The sequence below is a fragment of the Lathyrus oleraceus genome, unplaced genomic scaffold, assembly GCF_024323335.1.
Source record: "Lathyrus oleraceus cultivar Zhongwan6 unplaced genomic scaffold, CAAS_Psat_ZW6_1.0 chrUn0143, whole genome shotgun sequence".
NCBI classification, from domain to species: Eukaryota; Viridiplantae; Streptophyta; class Magnoliopsida; order Fabales; family Fabaceae; genus Lathyrus; species Lathyrus oleraceus.
In genome coordinates, this window is record NW_026112534.1 from 70,859 (window position 1) to 87,355 (window position 16,497).

Below are 16,497 nucleotides of genomic sequence, written 5' to 3' on the forward strand. Positions count from 1 at the left end.
ACTCAAACTCTGATGTAGTTTCCCCTCATGTGGATGAAAGGCTGCTGTGTTCAAGATCTCATCATAATCTACTGAAGATGTCAAAGATACTTGAGTCTCCTCAAGTCCACTCATCATGACGTTCTCACTTCAGGATGGTAAGAGTCACTTAATTACTGATTCTCTTACTCTCTTGAGTAGTGTATATGAAGACCTTGAAGACCTTCAAGGAAGGTTTGTTCCAAGGAGGTGGAACCAATGTTCTATGTGATGTTAGAACATGTTGTTCAACAAGTATGCAGCTACTGGTTGAAGAGCAGATGTATTAGGGTTCAAACAAAGGGATAATTCTGTTTGGAACCTACTCCTGACCTGGAAGAGGAGACATCTGTGTGTGCTAAGTTGACAAGAGCAGGGTCAACTGGGTGTGTGCTCAAGAAGGTCATCCCTAGAAGTTGAGCTGGTTGAGATGTGACATTGTGCAATCTCCTGCTGTTAGGCATCTTCCTGCAATTTGATCAGGATTGGATAGTTGTTTCCTGAAGTACTATGATGTGTTGGAAGACAAGCCTCCTGGATGTTAGCAGTCAATAATGGGGTAACCTGATTGTGATATCATTTAAGGGGGTTGGAACCATGAATCTTGTTATTCAAACACCACGTTCAGAAGTGGCAGTTCTTACTAGGAGTGAGAATATGAAGATTCAGAGGTTGGTTGAGGTAATATGCTCTGGCAATGCATATCTACTATTGACTGGTGTGTGTCTCACAAGTACTTATGATCAGCTGAAGCCTGATTGGTGTGATTGGAGGAGTTAGTTGCCACTGGTAAGGGATGGTGGATGTCATGTTGAGACATTTGTGTACAATGCATGGATATTGGTGTGGAGTTTCCATGATTGTTGATTTGAGGGGGAGTTTTGGTCAACCCCCTCACGTTTGGTCAGCCTAGGGTCAGGTTGGCTGTTGACCAGTGTCACATGGGTTCTGGTTGATGTGTGACACATTTGCAAGGAAGGATTCATCTCTCTCATTCCTAAGGGTGAATCTAATCTGGAAAGAGTCTCAAGACTGTTGAGGTGCTTGCAAGCAGAAGATGTTGACACTAGAAGAGTATTTTCAAAGTATTCTTATGGTGGAAGTATCTGAAAGGATAATTGGGAAAGGATTTAAGATCAATGTCTACTTGTGTCAAGTACAAGTTTTTAATTGATTATCCTTGGAGCTCAAGATAACTGATGTTCTTAAAGATGTTGGAACATCTCTTCTTCACGACCCTGTGCAGAATCACAGGAAGGATAGTACATTGGGGTATGATCTATCTCCTTGGTGGCAGCAAAAGCATATGATCTCTGAAAAGGTTTCCTGGCAAGAAACATGTTCAGCCTTGGTATGTACAAGAAGAAGAAGACATCATAGTCTTGATGGTGGTTACTTGGATCAGTTTATTTTTGATCTAGGTAAGGAAGTGCATTAGCTTATGCACACTGTGAAGTCAAGAACAAGTGGCAGTAGTCTTGACATCATGGAAACAGCCTTGCCTTAGGATGTGGAATCCTTGGTAGAGCTGAAGGGTTAGTTTCTAACTGGTCCTTCTGAAGACTCATACATCAGAGTGTCTGATGTCTTTGGAGAAGAAGCAGGGATTCATCAAGGTGTGAGCTTGGATGACTTAACTGCAAATCTACAGGATGGAGGTTGTTTACTCAAACTTGGTTCCACAATCAAGTCTATGAGAACATTGAACTCTTGTTCTGTGAAGGGAGGAAGTTCTTTCAAGTGGCAGAAGAAGGAGCTGAATTCAACAGCTGGATGTCAAGCACAATGTTGTGACATTCGGTTCTGCATCAGATTCTTAGTTGATGAAGTGGCACATCAACTTGAGATAGAAGGATCTACAGGGTTGTAGATTGGACACTTCAAGTTCAAATCTCACTTGAAAGGTCAGAATATCTTTGGGAGAAGTCTGATAAACTTGGGAAGGTCAAAAGGCAGCATTTGACCTTGTCATATGAGAATTCATGAAGGAGGTAACCAACCAGTGGCATTTGGTCTATCTCAGAAGTGAGTTCGAAGAATCAAGATAATCAACATAAGGCAGCAGATTATTCTTGAGGAAAGTCTAAGACAAATTACTTTTGGGCAGAAAAGTATTAAGTTGAAGACAAAAGGAGGTGGTTCCCATTCATCTCTTGGAGCTTGTGGTAGGAGTTCTGAGCTATCCATGGAAGACTGTCTCTGGTAGTGGGATGAGAGTGTATATATCCCAATGTATGTCTGGGTTCCTCTGGCACAAGCTGAGGACTCAGTAATATCTGAAGTCTATCAGATAGTGCTCCCTGTGATGCTGTGAAGGAAGTCTCAGCTGATGTTCAAACATCTTGTGAAGTGATCTTCTGTTCTGGTTAGAAGAGAAATTGACACAGAGTGTGGATGTGTTCAGCCAAGAGGGTTGGACAGAGGGTGCGCTCTTGAAAACATGAAGATGCGTCTTATGTTTTCCTTTCATCAAGTGGTCTGGAATCTCTTTGAATCAGGAAGTATGTGAAGGTCCAACCTTGGGATGTTGGATATGATCATGTGTGACCTCCAAGAGAGTAGGTTGTCCATGACAGGGGGAGTGGTGCCTTTGTGCTGCAAGCAATCACCAAGCTTGTGGTCTATGTGTTCCCAGATGACTAGGTAGTTATCAGGATGCTGTGATGTGCAGCAAGGCTGAGTGAGCAGAAGAATGTCTGACCGGATGTCATGACATTGCCCTGGACAGTGCTGTTGATTCCTTCTGAATCTTAAAGTCATTAGGAATTATAAGGGTGATGTGGCTAAGTCTGATAAACCAGAATAAGCCTGTTGGCTACAGCTGTGTGGTACAGGGGGAGTAACCATCAACTGAAGTGTGAAAAGTTGGCTGTAGCAGTGCTAGGTGTCAAGTATCTACTGGAGGGATGACAGAGGTCTTGTTGAATACTGGCTGAATGCAGGAATGTTAAGACATCGCGTGCAACGTGTCTGACTGCATATATGGAATGGTCTCCATGCACTGGAACGGCTGTTTTGGAAAAGAAACAGTCAAGAGCTATAAAAGGCACAGGCTGGACTATTTAAAGGATGCAATAGCCCTCTTCCTCTTACAAGAAAAACACTCCATTCTCAGAATCATGGGGTATGTTAAGGTTTGGGCAAGCTGCGCCTGGATCTGGTTTTGTGAAGGGTGCCTTTACAAATGTTTAGCTAAAAAGGGGGAGAGAAAATATAGTCCTAGGGTTGAGAATGTACCAGAAGAAAGCCAACTGTGGATGTGGCAGCAAACAGAAGTTGGACAGAAGTTGGCATCAGGCACAAAATCCACCAACTGGGTTTACCACTTGTGTCTTGTGATCTGAGTTAAGAAGACAGTTGTGCCTTGTGATCTGAGTTACATTGTCTATGTACTCAGCATTACATATTCTTCTGGAAGCTCTCCGGTTGAGGGGAAGGGTTCTGGTACAACTGAGTATTGTCCCCCTTCTTCCCCATGTACACCAACTTTGGTGTTTGTGGTGGTGGAGCCAATGACGGAGATGAAGAGCATTCCCAAATTGGGATGTTTTGTCCAGTGTATGGTTTATTTGTTTTAGCTAAAATTTGCCAAAGGGGGAGATTGTTGATTCCTTAGGATTGGCATTAATTTTAGAAAACAAATAATGTAATCATCTCTGTTGTTTTAATATGTTGGGTTGAAGAAATTCAAAATCTGGACCAACATGTCATGTACGATGTCACGACGTCAGGTCTGTGACATCGCACATGTGTAGAAGACTGAATTAATTAATTCAGTATATGTCAAGGGATCAGCAAGGATATCTGGTGAATATCCTAACTCCCTTGTGGAGGACTTGAAGACTAATTCAGAATATATATAGGCTCAAAATATGGAGATATATATGGAGAGAGATTAGGAACTTGAAGACCTTGTTTTTAGCAGAATTTTTCTGCTGAAGTTGTAACAGCAAAGAACAAGTCTGCTGCAGCTTTCTGAAGGCCCAAATCCAGTTGGGTGATTAGGTTATAAATAGCTGATTGTAATCTAGTTTTTGTAAGCCTCTTAGAATGAATTTTTAGGGGTGTGTGTAAGGTAAACCTCCCAATCTGTGGGAAGGTTACCATGTGTTTCTCAGTGGTAAACCTGAGAGTGTTTGTCACTCAAAGCCTGTAGGCAAGAGTGATTATGTTCTTGAATGAAGCTGTGAAGCAAGTTCAAGGTGTTTGCACATTACATTGTATTTGTAGTGATAGGAATGGAAACTGGAGGTTTCTATCTAGGAGTTCCTAGGTATAGATTGCATTGGGTAGGGATTAAGTGATGAGTTGTAAACGGGGGAGTTTAACTCTGAATTGATACTACTAATAGTGGATCTTCTTCCTGGCTTGGTAGCCCCCAGATGTAGGTCATGTTGGACTGAACTGGGTTAACAATTTCCTGTGTTTGTTTTCCTTCTGTATGATATAATCATGTCTGCCATAACTAAGCATGTATTCCAGTCTGTTCATCAAGATAATAGCAGACCTGATACATAGCCTTCTGTTGGAATGTCAATCAGAATGTTTTGACATTCATCAACAACAGCACATACTGTTTAATAAGCTGAAGAATTCAGTTCAGTATGTAGTGAAGTCTGGTTTTCAAAAGCATATCAGACAAGGCCAAAAGAGCAGTGTGAAACTGTCAAACTGGATGTCTTGACAGTTCTTCCAGTAAGCTGATACTGAAGTAGAGACTGGTTGGTCTTTTACAGTACAGCAAATTTAGCAGTCTGTGTTCAGGAACTAAACAGACTGAGCATATGGTTCTGGGCTTGGATGTCAGACGGAATGTTGTGACATTCATTCCTGACAGCATATGCTATATTGTTGGATGGTTAGTTTATCTGTTTCAGGATTTTTCTCAGGCTATTCTTCAGGAATCCACCAGCTGTTCTAAAATCTAGGAAACTAACAACTAAGCTACAATTAATGAACCTAACAAATAATCTATTTGTTAGCTCCTTAATAAGTGGAGATTAGTTTAACTTGTTACAACCTTTAATCTAGGAAATACAAGTACATGACCAACAAACTGGAACAATGTAACAGATGATGTTCAAAACAGGATTGAGACATCATGATGGCAACTGTGCAGGAAAACAACAGTGGTGAATGTTATGGTGCCCATAACAAATTGTTCCTCCTCTATAGGATGACATAGAAGGAGAGGGTGTGACACTGTGAAAAGGTGCACAATAGTACAGAGTGTAATAACTGTCTTGCTGTAATAAGTACAATGTTAGATCAGATGTCATGACTTGAAGTATAACATCTGAATACTGACTACACCAGAATTTCAAGGATGACAAGTGAAGTTACCAAACATCTGTACCGTGGCAGGGTACTATTCAACCACTAGACCACTGGTGCTTATTGGGAGCACTTGCAAAAGATACTACACGTGTAACTATGTAAGTCTATACTATATAATATAACTAATCAATAGTATTTTATATTGCATATGAGTTATGTTATTATTACTATTATCAACATAATCAAATTTCACTTTACTCTTTCAAAACATGCAAGGTTTAATTTAGTCCCTGAAAAAAAGAACAACAACTTCGAGTCGTTGAGAAGAAAAAGTAAGTTACAGTTTTCAAAATCATGTTTAAATTCTAGAACATTAAAACATTATAAGAATTTTGGAACCTATGATTTTCGCATGATAAACACATTAATAGACATAGCTTCATCTATGATGATGCGATGGATCGTAGAAATATACTTTTGCGTCTCTATCTATCCTTTTCCCTTTCATTCCTTGTCACGACTCGTTCTTTAAGGTAATTAGAATGAGAAACTTTATTGTAAATTAACTTTCACTCTTTCACTTGGATAGTTGAAGTGAATGTGCTCTATATTGTGCCTCATAATATGATATGTATACTGTAAGATGTTTATTTGTTCTCAAAGATATTAGATCTCTATAATGGAAGAAGAATTGTCCAAAACTTAATATTATAGAATAAATGTATCGATCCCATTCTACGGTTGTGAAACCAATGGGTTGTAGCGGTGACTTTCTAGGCAAAAACAGACAATTGCTTGGTCATTGTTTGATATACTTGATTACTCGAGTTGCAACATGGAAGTGAATGAGACCAGTCTTGTAAAGAAACTTGATGGGTTATTGAACGATGTATGGGATGATAGGTTTTGTTTTGGTATTCTACAATAATGCGTCTATGTTTCTTTAATTTGTACAAATGTCTGGCAATAGAGCCTCACAGTCCCGCAGAAATTTAAGAGAGTTATCAGATGGTGTTGATACAGGTTTGGAGCCTAGAAAGAAGTTGTCACAAATGAGATCATGCAAGTATATTATTTGACAAATCTAAATTCCTTTGATAGAACGGGAGAATTCAAAGCCAAGAAAGTATTTAAGTTGACCTAGTTTTTTGATCTTGAAGGATTCCTGGAGAACTACTTTGAGGGTGCTAAATTTAGAAAGTGAATTATCGGCTTGTATCGCATCATACCAATATACTATCAATAATGTGAATGACTAAGGCGAGATTCATACGCGGCTTGGTGATATTGTGTTGGAACGTGGTTAGCTTCTCATATGTTTTCCTACACGCCTCTTTAAGGCCATATATGGATTTAATAAGCTCTCTCACTTTGTTAGGTCTAGACGAGATAGCCACATGGGTTATTTCCATATAAACAACTTCTTGAAGGTTTCCATCTATGAATGTACTTTTTACATCAAGTTTATGTATATTCCAATTGTGCTTTGAGAGTTAGTGTGACTACTAGAATCACACTGGTCATTTTGGATGGAGGGGAGTATGTATCATAGAAATCTAGTCCCTATATTATGTTATACACTTTTGCCACAATATGGCCTTAAATTGTTCAATATACCATCTCTGTCATGCCTGCTTTTTTATGTCCGTTTGCATCCTAATGGTTTTACATGAGGAGGGAGGTCAACTAGTTTTCATATTCCAGTCCTCTCTAGGGCACCCAACTCGACTTGTTTGGTTTTGTTCGAAGTGTCGCACTTATAGCCTCGACATAAGACTTAGGTTCAGTTTGAACATTAATAGACAAGACAAAATGACAAAGAGATGAGGGGCATATAAGATAAAAACATTTAGACGAGATAATATAATTTAAAAAAACATCACATCAAAGTATAAAATTAAATGTATAGTAGATAGTGGGTAATGCTTAAATTAAATGTTCATAAACCCTATATACAATGCATAATAATTAAAATGGTCGTGATTTAAACAAACTAATTCAAAAACAAACAAAAAAAGAAAAATTTAATTCAAACTATGGTGAAAATAATATTATGCTTTTGAGACTGGTAAACGACAATTTAAAATTAAAATAGAGAACAGGGAGTTTACACTTCATCCAAATGAAGGATGACAAGTGAAGTTACCAAACATCTGTACCGTGGCAGGGTACTATTCAACCACTAGACCACTGGTGCTTATTGGGAGCACTTGCAAAAGATACTACACGTGTAACTATGTAAGTCTATACTATATAATATAACTAATCAATAGTATTTTATATTGCATATGAGTTATGTTATTATTACTATTATCAACATAATCAAATTTCACTTTACTCTTTCAAAACATGCAAGGTTTAATTTAGTCCCTGAAAAAAAGAACAACAACTTCGAGTCGTTGAGAAGAAAAAGTAAGTTACAGTTTTCAAAATCATGTTTAAATTCTAGAACATTAAAACATTATAAGAATTTTGGAACCTATGATTTTCGCATGATAAACACATTAATAGACATAGCTTCATCTATGATGATGCGATGGATCGTAGAAATATACTTTTGTGTCTCTATCTATCCTTTTCCCTTTCATTCCTTGTCACGACTCGTTCTTTAAGGTAATTAGAATGAGAAACTTTATTGTAAATTAACTTTCACTCTTTCACTTGGATAGTTGAAGTGAATGTGCTCTATATTGTGCCTCATAATATGATATGTATACTGTAAGATGTTTATTTGTTCTCAAAGATATTAGATCTCTATAATGGAAGAAGAAATGTCCAAAACTTAATACTATAGAATAAATGTATCGATCCCATTCTACGGTTGTGAAACCAATGGGTTGTAGCGGTGACTTTCTAGGCAAAAACAGACAATTGCTTGGTCATTGTTTGATATACTTGATTACTCGAGTTGCAACATGGAAGTGAATGAGACCAGTCTTGTAAAGAAACTTGATGGGTTATTGAACGATGTATGGGATGATAGGTTTTGTTTTGGTATTCTACAATAATGCGTCTATGTTTCTTTAATTTGTACAAATGTCTGGCAATAGAGCCTCACAGTCCCGCAGAAATTTAAGAGAGTTATCAGATGGTGTTGATACAGGTTTGGAGCCTAGAAAGAAGTTGTCACAAATGAGATCATGCAAGTATATTATTTGACAAATCTAAATTCCTTTGATAGAACGGGAGAATTCAAAGCCAAGAAAGTATTTAAGTTGACCTAGTTTTTTGATCTTGAAGGATTCCTGGAGAACTACTTTGAGGGTGCTAAATTTAGAAAGTGAATTATCGGCTTGTATCGCATCATACCAATATACTATCAATAATGTGAATGACTAAGGCGAGATTCATACGCGGCTTGGTGATATTGTGTTGGAACGTGGTTAGCTTCTCATATGTTTTCCTACACGCCTCTTTAAGGCCATATATGGATTTAATAAGCTCTCTCACTTTGTTAGGTCTAGACGAGATAGCCACATGGGTTATTTCCATATAAACAACTTCTTGAAGGTTTCCATCTATGAATGTACTTTTTACATCAAGTTTATGTATATTCCAATTGTGCTTTGAGAGTTAGTGTGACTACTAGAATCACACTGGTCATTTTGGATGGAGGGGAGTATGTATCATAGAAATCTAGTCCCTATATTATGTTATACACTTTTGCCACAATATGGCCTTAAATTGTTCAATATACCATCTCTGTCATGCCTGCTTTTTTATGTCCGTTTGCATCCTAATGGTTTTACATGAGGAGGGAGGTCAACTAGTTTTCATATTCCAGTCCTCTCTAGGGCACCCAACTCGACTTGTTTGGTTTTGTTCGAAGTGTCGCACTTATAGCCTCGACATAAGACTTAGGTTCAGTTTGAACATTAATAGACAAGACAAAATGACAAAGAGATGAGGGGCATATAAGATAAAAACATTTAGACGAGATAATATAATTTAAAAAAACATCACATCAAAGTATAAAATTAAATGTATAGTAGATAGTGGGTAATGCTTAAATTAAATGTTCATAAACCCTATATACAATGCATAATAATTAAAATGGTCGTGATTTAAACAAACTAATTCAAAAACAAACAAAAAAAGAAAAATTTAATTCAAACTATGGTGAAAATAATATTATGCTTTTGAGACTGGTAAACGACAATTTAAAATTAAAATAGAGAACAGGGAGTTTACACTTCATCCAAATGAAGGATGACAAGTGAAGTTACCAAACATCTGTACCGTGGCAGGGTACTATTCAACCACTAGACCACTGGTGCTTATTGGGAGCACTTGCAAAAGATACTACACGTGTAACTATGTAAGTCTATACTATATAATATAACTAATCAATAGTATTTTATATTGCATATGAGTTATGTTATTATTACTATTATCAACATAATCAAATTTCACTTTACTCTTTCAAAACATGCAAGGTTTAATTTAGTCCCTGAAAAAAAGAACAACAACTTCGAGTCGTTGAGAAGAAAAAGTAAGTTACAGTTTTCAAAATCATGTTTAAATTCTAGAACATTAAAACATTATAAGAATTTTGGAACCTATGATTTTCGCATGATAAACACATTAATAGACATAGCTTCATCTATGATGATGCGATGGATCGTAGAAATATACTTTTGCGTCTCTATCTATCCTTTTCCCTTTCATTCCTTGTCACGACTCGTTCTTTAAGGTAATTAGAATGAGAAACTTTATTGTAAATTAACTTTCACTCTTTCACTTGGATAGTTGAAGTGAATGTGCTCTATATTGTGCCTCGTAATATGATATGTATACTGTAAGATGTTTATTTGTTCTCAAAGATATTAGATCTCTATAATGGAAGAAGAATTGTCCAAAACTTAATATTATAGAATAAATGTATCGATCCCATTCTACGGTTGTGAAACCAATGGGTTGTAGCGGTGACTTTCTAGGCAAAAACAGACAATTGCTTGGTCATTGTTTGATATACTTGATTACTCGAGTTGCAACATGGAAGTGAATGAGACCAGTCTTGTAAAGAAACTTGATGGGTTATTGAACGATGTATGGGATGATAGGTTTTGTTTTGGTATTCTACAATAATGCGTCTATGTTTCTTTAATTTGTACAAATGTCTGGCAATAGAGCCTCACAGTCCCGCAGAAATTTAAGAGAGTTATCAGATGGTGTTGATACAGGTTTGGAGCCTAGAAAGAAGTTGTCACAAATGAGATCATGCAAGTATATTATTTGACAAATCTAAATTCCTTTGATAGAACGGGAGAATTCAAAGCCAAGAAAGTATTTAAGTTGACCTAGTTTTTTGATCTTGAAGGATTCCTGGAGAACTACTTTGAGGGTGCTAAATTTAGAAAGTGAATTATCGGCTTGTATCGCATCATACCAATATACTATCAATAATGTGAATGACTAAGGCGAGATTCATACGCGGCTTGGTGATATTGTGTTGGAACGTGGTTAGCTTCTCATATGTTTTCCTACACGCCTCTTTAAGGCCATATATGGATTTAATAAGCTCTCTCACTTTGTTAGGTCTAGACGAGATAGCCACATGGGTTATTTCCATATAAACAACTTCTTGAAGGTTTCCATCTATGAATGTACTTTTTACATCAAGTTTATGTATATTCCAATTGTGCTTTGAGAGTTAGTGTGACTACTAGAATCACACTGGTCATTTTGGATGGAGGGGAGTATGTATCATAGAAATCTAGTCCCTATATTATGTTATACACTTTTGCCACAATATGGCCTTAAATTGTTCAATATACCATCTCTGTCATGCCTGCTTTTTTATGTCCGTTTGCATCCTAATGGTTTTACATGAGGAGGGAGGTCAACTAGTTTTCATATTCCAGTCCTCTCTAGGGCACCCAACTCGACTTGTTTGGTTTTGTTCGAAGTGTCGCACTTATAGCCTCGACATAAGACTTAGGTTCAGTTTGAACATTAATAGACAAGACAAAATGACAAAGAGATGAGGGGCATATAAGATAAAAACATTTAGACGAGATAATATAATTTAAAAAAACATCACATCAAAGTATAAAATTAAATGTATAGTAGATAGTGGGTAATGCTTAAATTAAATGTTCATAAACCCTATATACAATGCATAATAATTAAAATGGTCGTGATTTAAACAAACTAATTCAAAAACAAACAAAAAAAGAAAAATTTAATTCAAACTATGGTGAAAATAATATTATGCTTTTGAGACTGGTAAACGACAATTTAAAATTAAAATAGAGAACAGGGAGTTTACACTTCATCCAAATGAAGGATGACAAGTGAAGTTACCAAACATCTGTACCGTGGCAGGGTACTATTCAACCACTAGACCACTGGTGCTTATTGGGAGCACTTGCAAAAGATACTACACGTGTAACTATGTAAGTCTATACTATATAATATAACTAATCAATAGTATTTTATATTGCATATGAGTTATGTTATTATTACTATTATCAACATAATCAAATTTCACTTTACTCTTTCAAAACATGCAAGGTTTAATTTAGTCCCTGAAAAAAAGAACAACAACTTCGAGTCGTTGAGAAGAAAAAGTAAGTTACAGTTTTCAAAATCATGTTTAAATTCTAGAACATTAAAACATTATAAGAATTTTGGAACCTATGATTTTCGCATGATAAACACATTAATAGACATAGCTTCATCTATGATGATGCGATGGATCGTAGAAATATACTTTTGCGTCTCTATCTATCCTTTTCCCTTTCATTCCTTGTCACGACTCGTTCTTTAAGGTAATTAGAATGAGAAACTTTATTGTAAATTAACTTTCACTCTTTCACTTGGATAGTTGAAGTGAATGTGCTCTATATTGTGCCTCGTAATATGATATGTATACTGTAAGATGTTTATTTGTTCTCAAAGATATTAGATCTCTATAATGGAAGAAGAATTGTCCAAAACTTAATATTATAGAATAAATGTATCGATCCCATTCTACGGTTGTGAAACCAATGGGTTGTAGCGGTGACTTTCTAGGCAAAAACAGACAATTGCTTGGTCATTGTTTGATATACTTGATTACTCGAGTTGCAACATGGAAGTGAATGAGACCAGTCTTGTAAAGAAACTTGATGGGTTATTGAACGATGTATGGGATGATAGGTTTTGTTTTGGTATTCTACAATAATGCGTCTATGTTTCTTTAATTTGTACAAATGTCTGGCAATAGAGCCTCACAGTCCCGCAGAAATTTAAGAGAGTTATCAGATGGTGTTGATACAGGTTTGGAGCCTAGAAAGAAGTTGTCACAAATGAGATCATGCAAGTATATTATTTGACAAATCTAAATTCCTTTGATAGAACGGGAGAATTCAAAGCCAAGAAAGTATTTAAGTTGACCTAGTTTTTTGATCTTGAAGGATTCCTGGAGAACTACTTTGAGGGTGCTAAATTTAGAAAGTGAATTATCGGCTTGTATCGCATCATACCAATATACTATCAATAATGTGAATGACTAAGGCGAGATTCATACGCGGCTTGGTGATATTGTGTTGGAACGTGGTTAGCTTCTCATATGTTTTCCTACACGCCTCTTTAAGGCCATATATGGATTTAATAAGCTCTCTCACTTTGTTAGGTCTAGACGAGATAGCCACATGGGTTATTTCCATATAAACAACTTCTTGAAGGTTTCCATCTATGAATGTACTTTTTACATCAAGTTTATGTATATTCCAATTGTGCTTTGAGAGTTAGTGTGACTACTAGAATCACACTGGTCATTTTGGATGGAGGGGAGTATGTATCATAGAAATCTAGTCCCTATATTATGTTATACACTTTTGCCACAATATGGCCTTAAATTGTTCAATATACCATCTCTGTCATGCCTGCTTTTTTATGTCCGTTTGCATCCTAATGGTTTTACATGAGGAGGGAGGTCAACTAGTTTTCATATTCCAGTCCTCTCTAGGGCACCCAACTCGACTTGTTTGGTTTTGTTCGAAGTGTCGCACTTATAGCCTCGACATAAGACTTAGGTTCAGTTTGAACATTAATAGACAAGACAAAATGACAAAGAGATGAGGGGCATATAAGATAAAAACATTTAGACGAGATAATATAATTTAAAAAAACATCACATCAAAGTATAAAATTAAATGTATAGTAGATAGTGGGTAATGCTTAAATTAAATGTTCATAAACCCTATATACAATGCATAATAATTAAAATGGTCGTGATTTAAACAAACTAATTCAAAAACAAACAAAAAAAGAAAAATTTAATTCAAACTATGGTGAAAATAATATTATGCTTTTGAGACTGGTAAACGACAATTTAAAATTAAAATAGAGAACAGGGAGTTTACACTTCATCCAAATGAAGGATGACAAGTGAAGTTACCAAACATCTGTACCGTGGCAGGGTACTATTCAACCACTAGACCACTGGTGCTTATTGGGAGCACTTGCAAAAGATACTACACATGTAACTATGTAAGTCTATACTATATAATATAACTAATCAATAGTATTTTATATTGCATATGAGTTATGTTATTATTACTATTATCAACATAATCAAATTTCACTTTACTCTTTCAAAACATGCAAGGTTTAATTTAGTCCCTGAAAAAAAGAACAACAACTTCGAGTCGTTGAGAAGAAAAAGTAAGTTACAGTTTTCAAAATCATGTTTAAATTCTAGAACATTAAAACATTATAAGAATTTTGGAACCTATGATTTTCGCATGATAAACACATTAATAGACATAGCTTCATCTATGATGATGCGATGGATCGTAGAAATATACTTTTGCGTCTCTATCTATCCTTTTCCCTTTCATTCCTTGTCACGACTCGTTCTTTAAGGTAATTAGAATGAGAAACTTTATTGTAAATTAACTTTCACTCTTTCACTTGGATAGTTGAAGTGAATGTGCTCTATATTGTGCCTCGTAATATGATATGTATACTGTAAGATGTTTATTTGTTCTCAAAGATATTAGATCTCTATAATGGAAGAAGAATTGTCCAAAACTTAATATTATAGAATAAATGTATCGATCCCATTCTACGGTTGTGAAACCAATGGGTTGTAGCGGTGACTTTCTAGGCAAAAACAGACAATTGCTTGGTCATTGTTTGATATACTTGATTACTCGAGTTGCAACATGGAAGTGAATGAGACCAGTCTTGTAAAGAAACTTGATGGGTTATTGAACGATGTATGGGATGATAGGTTTTGTTTTGGTATTCTACAATAATGCGTCTATGTTTCTTTAATTTGTACAAATGTCTGGCAATAGAGCCTCACAGTCCCGCAGAAATTTAAGAGAGTTATCAGATGGTGTTGATACAGGTTTGGAGCCTAGAAAGAAGTTGTCACAAATGAGATCATGCAAGTATATTATTTGACAAATCTAAATTCCTTTGATAGAACGGGAGAATTCAAAGCCAAGAAAGTATTTAAGTTGACCTAGTTTTTTGATCTTGAAGGATTCCTGGAGAACTACTTTGAGGGTGCTAAATTTAGAAAGTGAATTATCGGCTTGTATCGCATCATACCAATATACTATCAATAATGTGAATGACTAAGGCGAGATTCATACGCGGCTTGGTGATATTGTGTTGGAACGTGGTTAGCTTCTCATATGTTTTCCTACACGCCTCTTTAAGGCCATATATGGATTTAATAAGCTCTCTCACTTTGTTAGGTCTAGACGAGATAGCCACATGGGTTATTTCCATATAAACAACTTCTTGAAGGTTTCCATCTATGAATGTACTTTTACATCAAGTTTATGTATATTCCAATTGTGCTTTGAGAGTTAGTGTGACTACTAGAATCACACTGGTCATTTTGGATGGAGGGGAGTATGTATCATAGAAATCTAGTCCCTATATTATGTTATACACTTTTGCCACAATATGGCCTTAAATTGTTCAATATACCATCTCTGTCATGCCTGCTTTTTTATGTCCGTTTGCATCCTAATGGTTTTACATGAGGAGGGAGGTCAACTAGTTTTCATATTCCAGTCCTCTCTAGGGCACCCAACTCGACTTGTTTGGTTTTGTTCGAAGTGTCGCACTTATAGCCTCGACATAAGACTTAGGTTCAGTTTGAACATTAATAGACAAGACAAAATTGAAGGGGAATTGCGGTCCAAAACGCAGCGGAAATTAAAATTTTCTCCTTTAGAGATCCTTACGAATGGTCATGATGAGTGATAGAATATTTACCTCTTAGGACGATTGAAAACTTTAGTGCAGATCTCTTGTGACGATCAAAACCTTTGATGCAGATCCACGAAGCGATCATGAACGTTGAACGATGACAACGTCTCTACTCAGTCCACACGAACGGCTTCCTTCAATCTCAGTGCTAGCTGGTACGAATGAAGGCTTTGAGTGAGAGAGAAGAGTGAGAGAAAACGAAAATAATGTAACCGCAATGAATGCTTCTGCACAAGGGTTCTATTTATAGAACCACTTGTGTGGGCTTCAAGCTAAAAAGCCCACTTAAGTGTATTTTGGCCCATATCTTATAATATGCCAAAATCACTTAAGCCCATGGTACCTTACCATATTTCGTATTCTACTCAAGTACATCGTACCTTACGATGTTCTATAATTCACTTAAGGGCACCGTACCTTACGGTATTCCTTAGTTACTCTATCTCTCATCAATCCGTCCTTTGTGTGTGACCCTGTAGGTTTTCGTGACGTTGGCAATTATATTAAATCACGCATTTAACATAATAAACAGTGAGCGGTATCTAGCAACACATCACTGCTACCCAAGACACGAAAATGTCATGTGATCTGACAAAACCTTCTGTGATAATAATTATGTGTATAATTACCCTTTTGCCCTTATGTCTATATTGAACACAAGGCATAGACCGTGTCATCCTTGTCTAGTTCAATATTGGGCCCATAGACATTTATCCTGTTATGCAGGATGGGCAAATTCCATCTAGGTCACTCATGTCCCTCAGCATTCTTCGTGGAGTACCCATCAACTGCCTTTATGGTTATCCAGTTACGGACAACGTTGGATCAGCAATAAAGCACTCGACTCTACATCTAGGATCCATAGTGGTTTCAGGTCAAAGAGTGGTATACACTATTATCACCATGAGAATAACTTATGACACTTTGCATAACTTTCTATATAGTATTCTCATAGCGGGTCAATCCGGTATAAATATTACT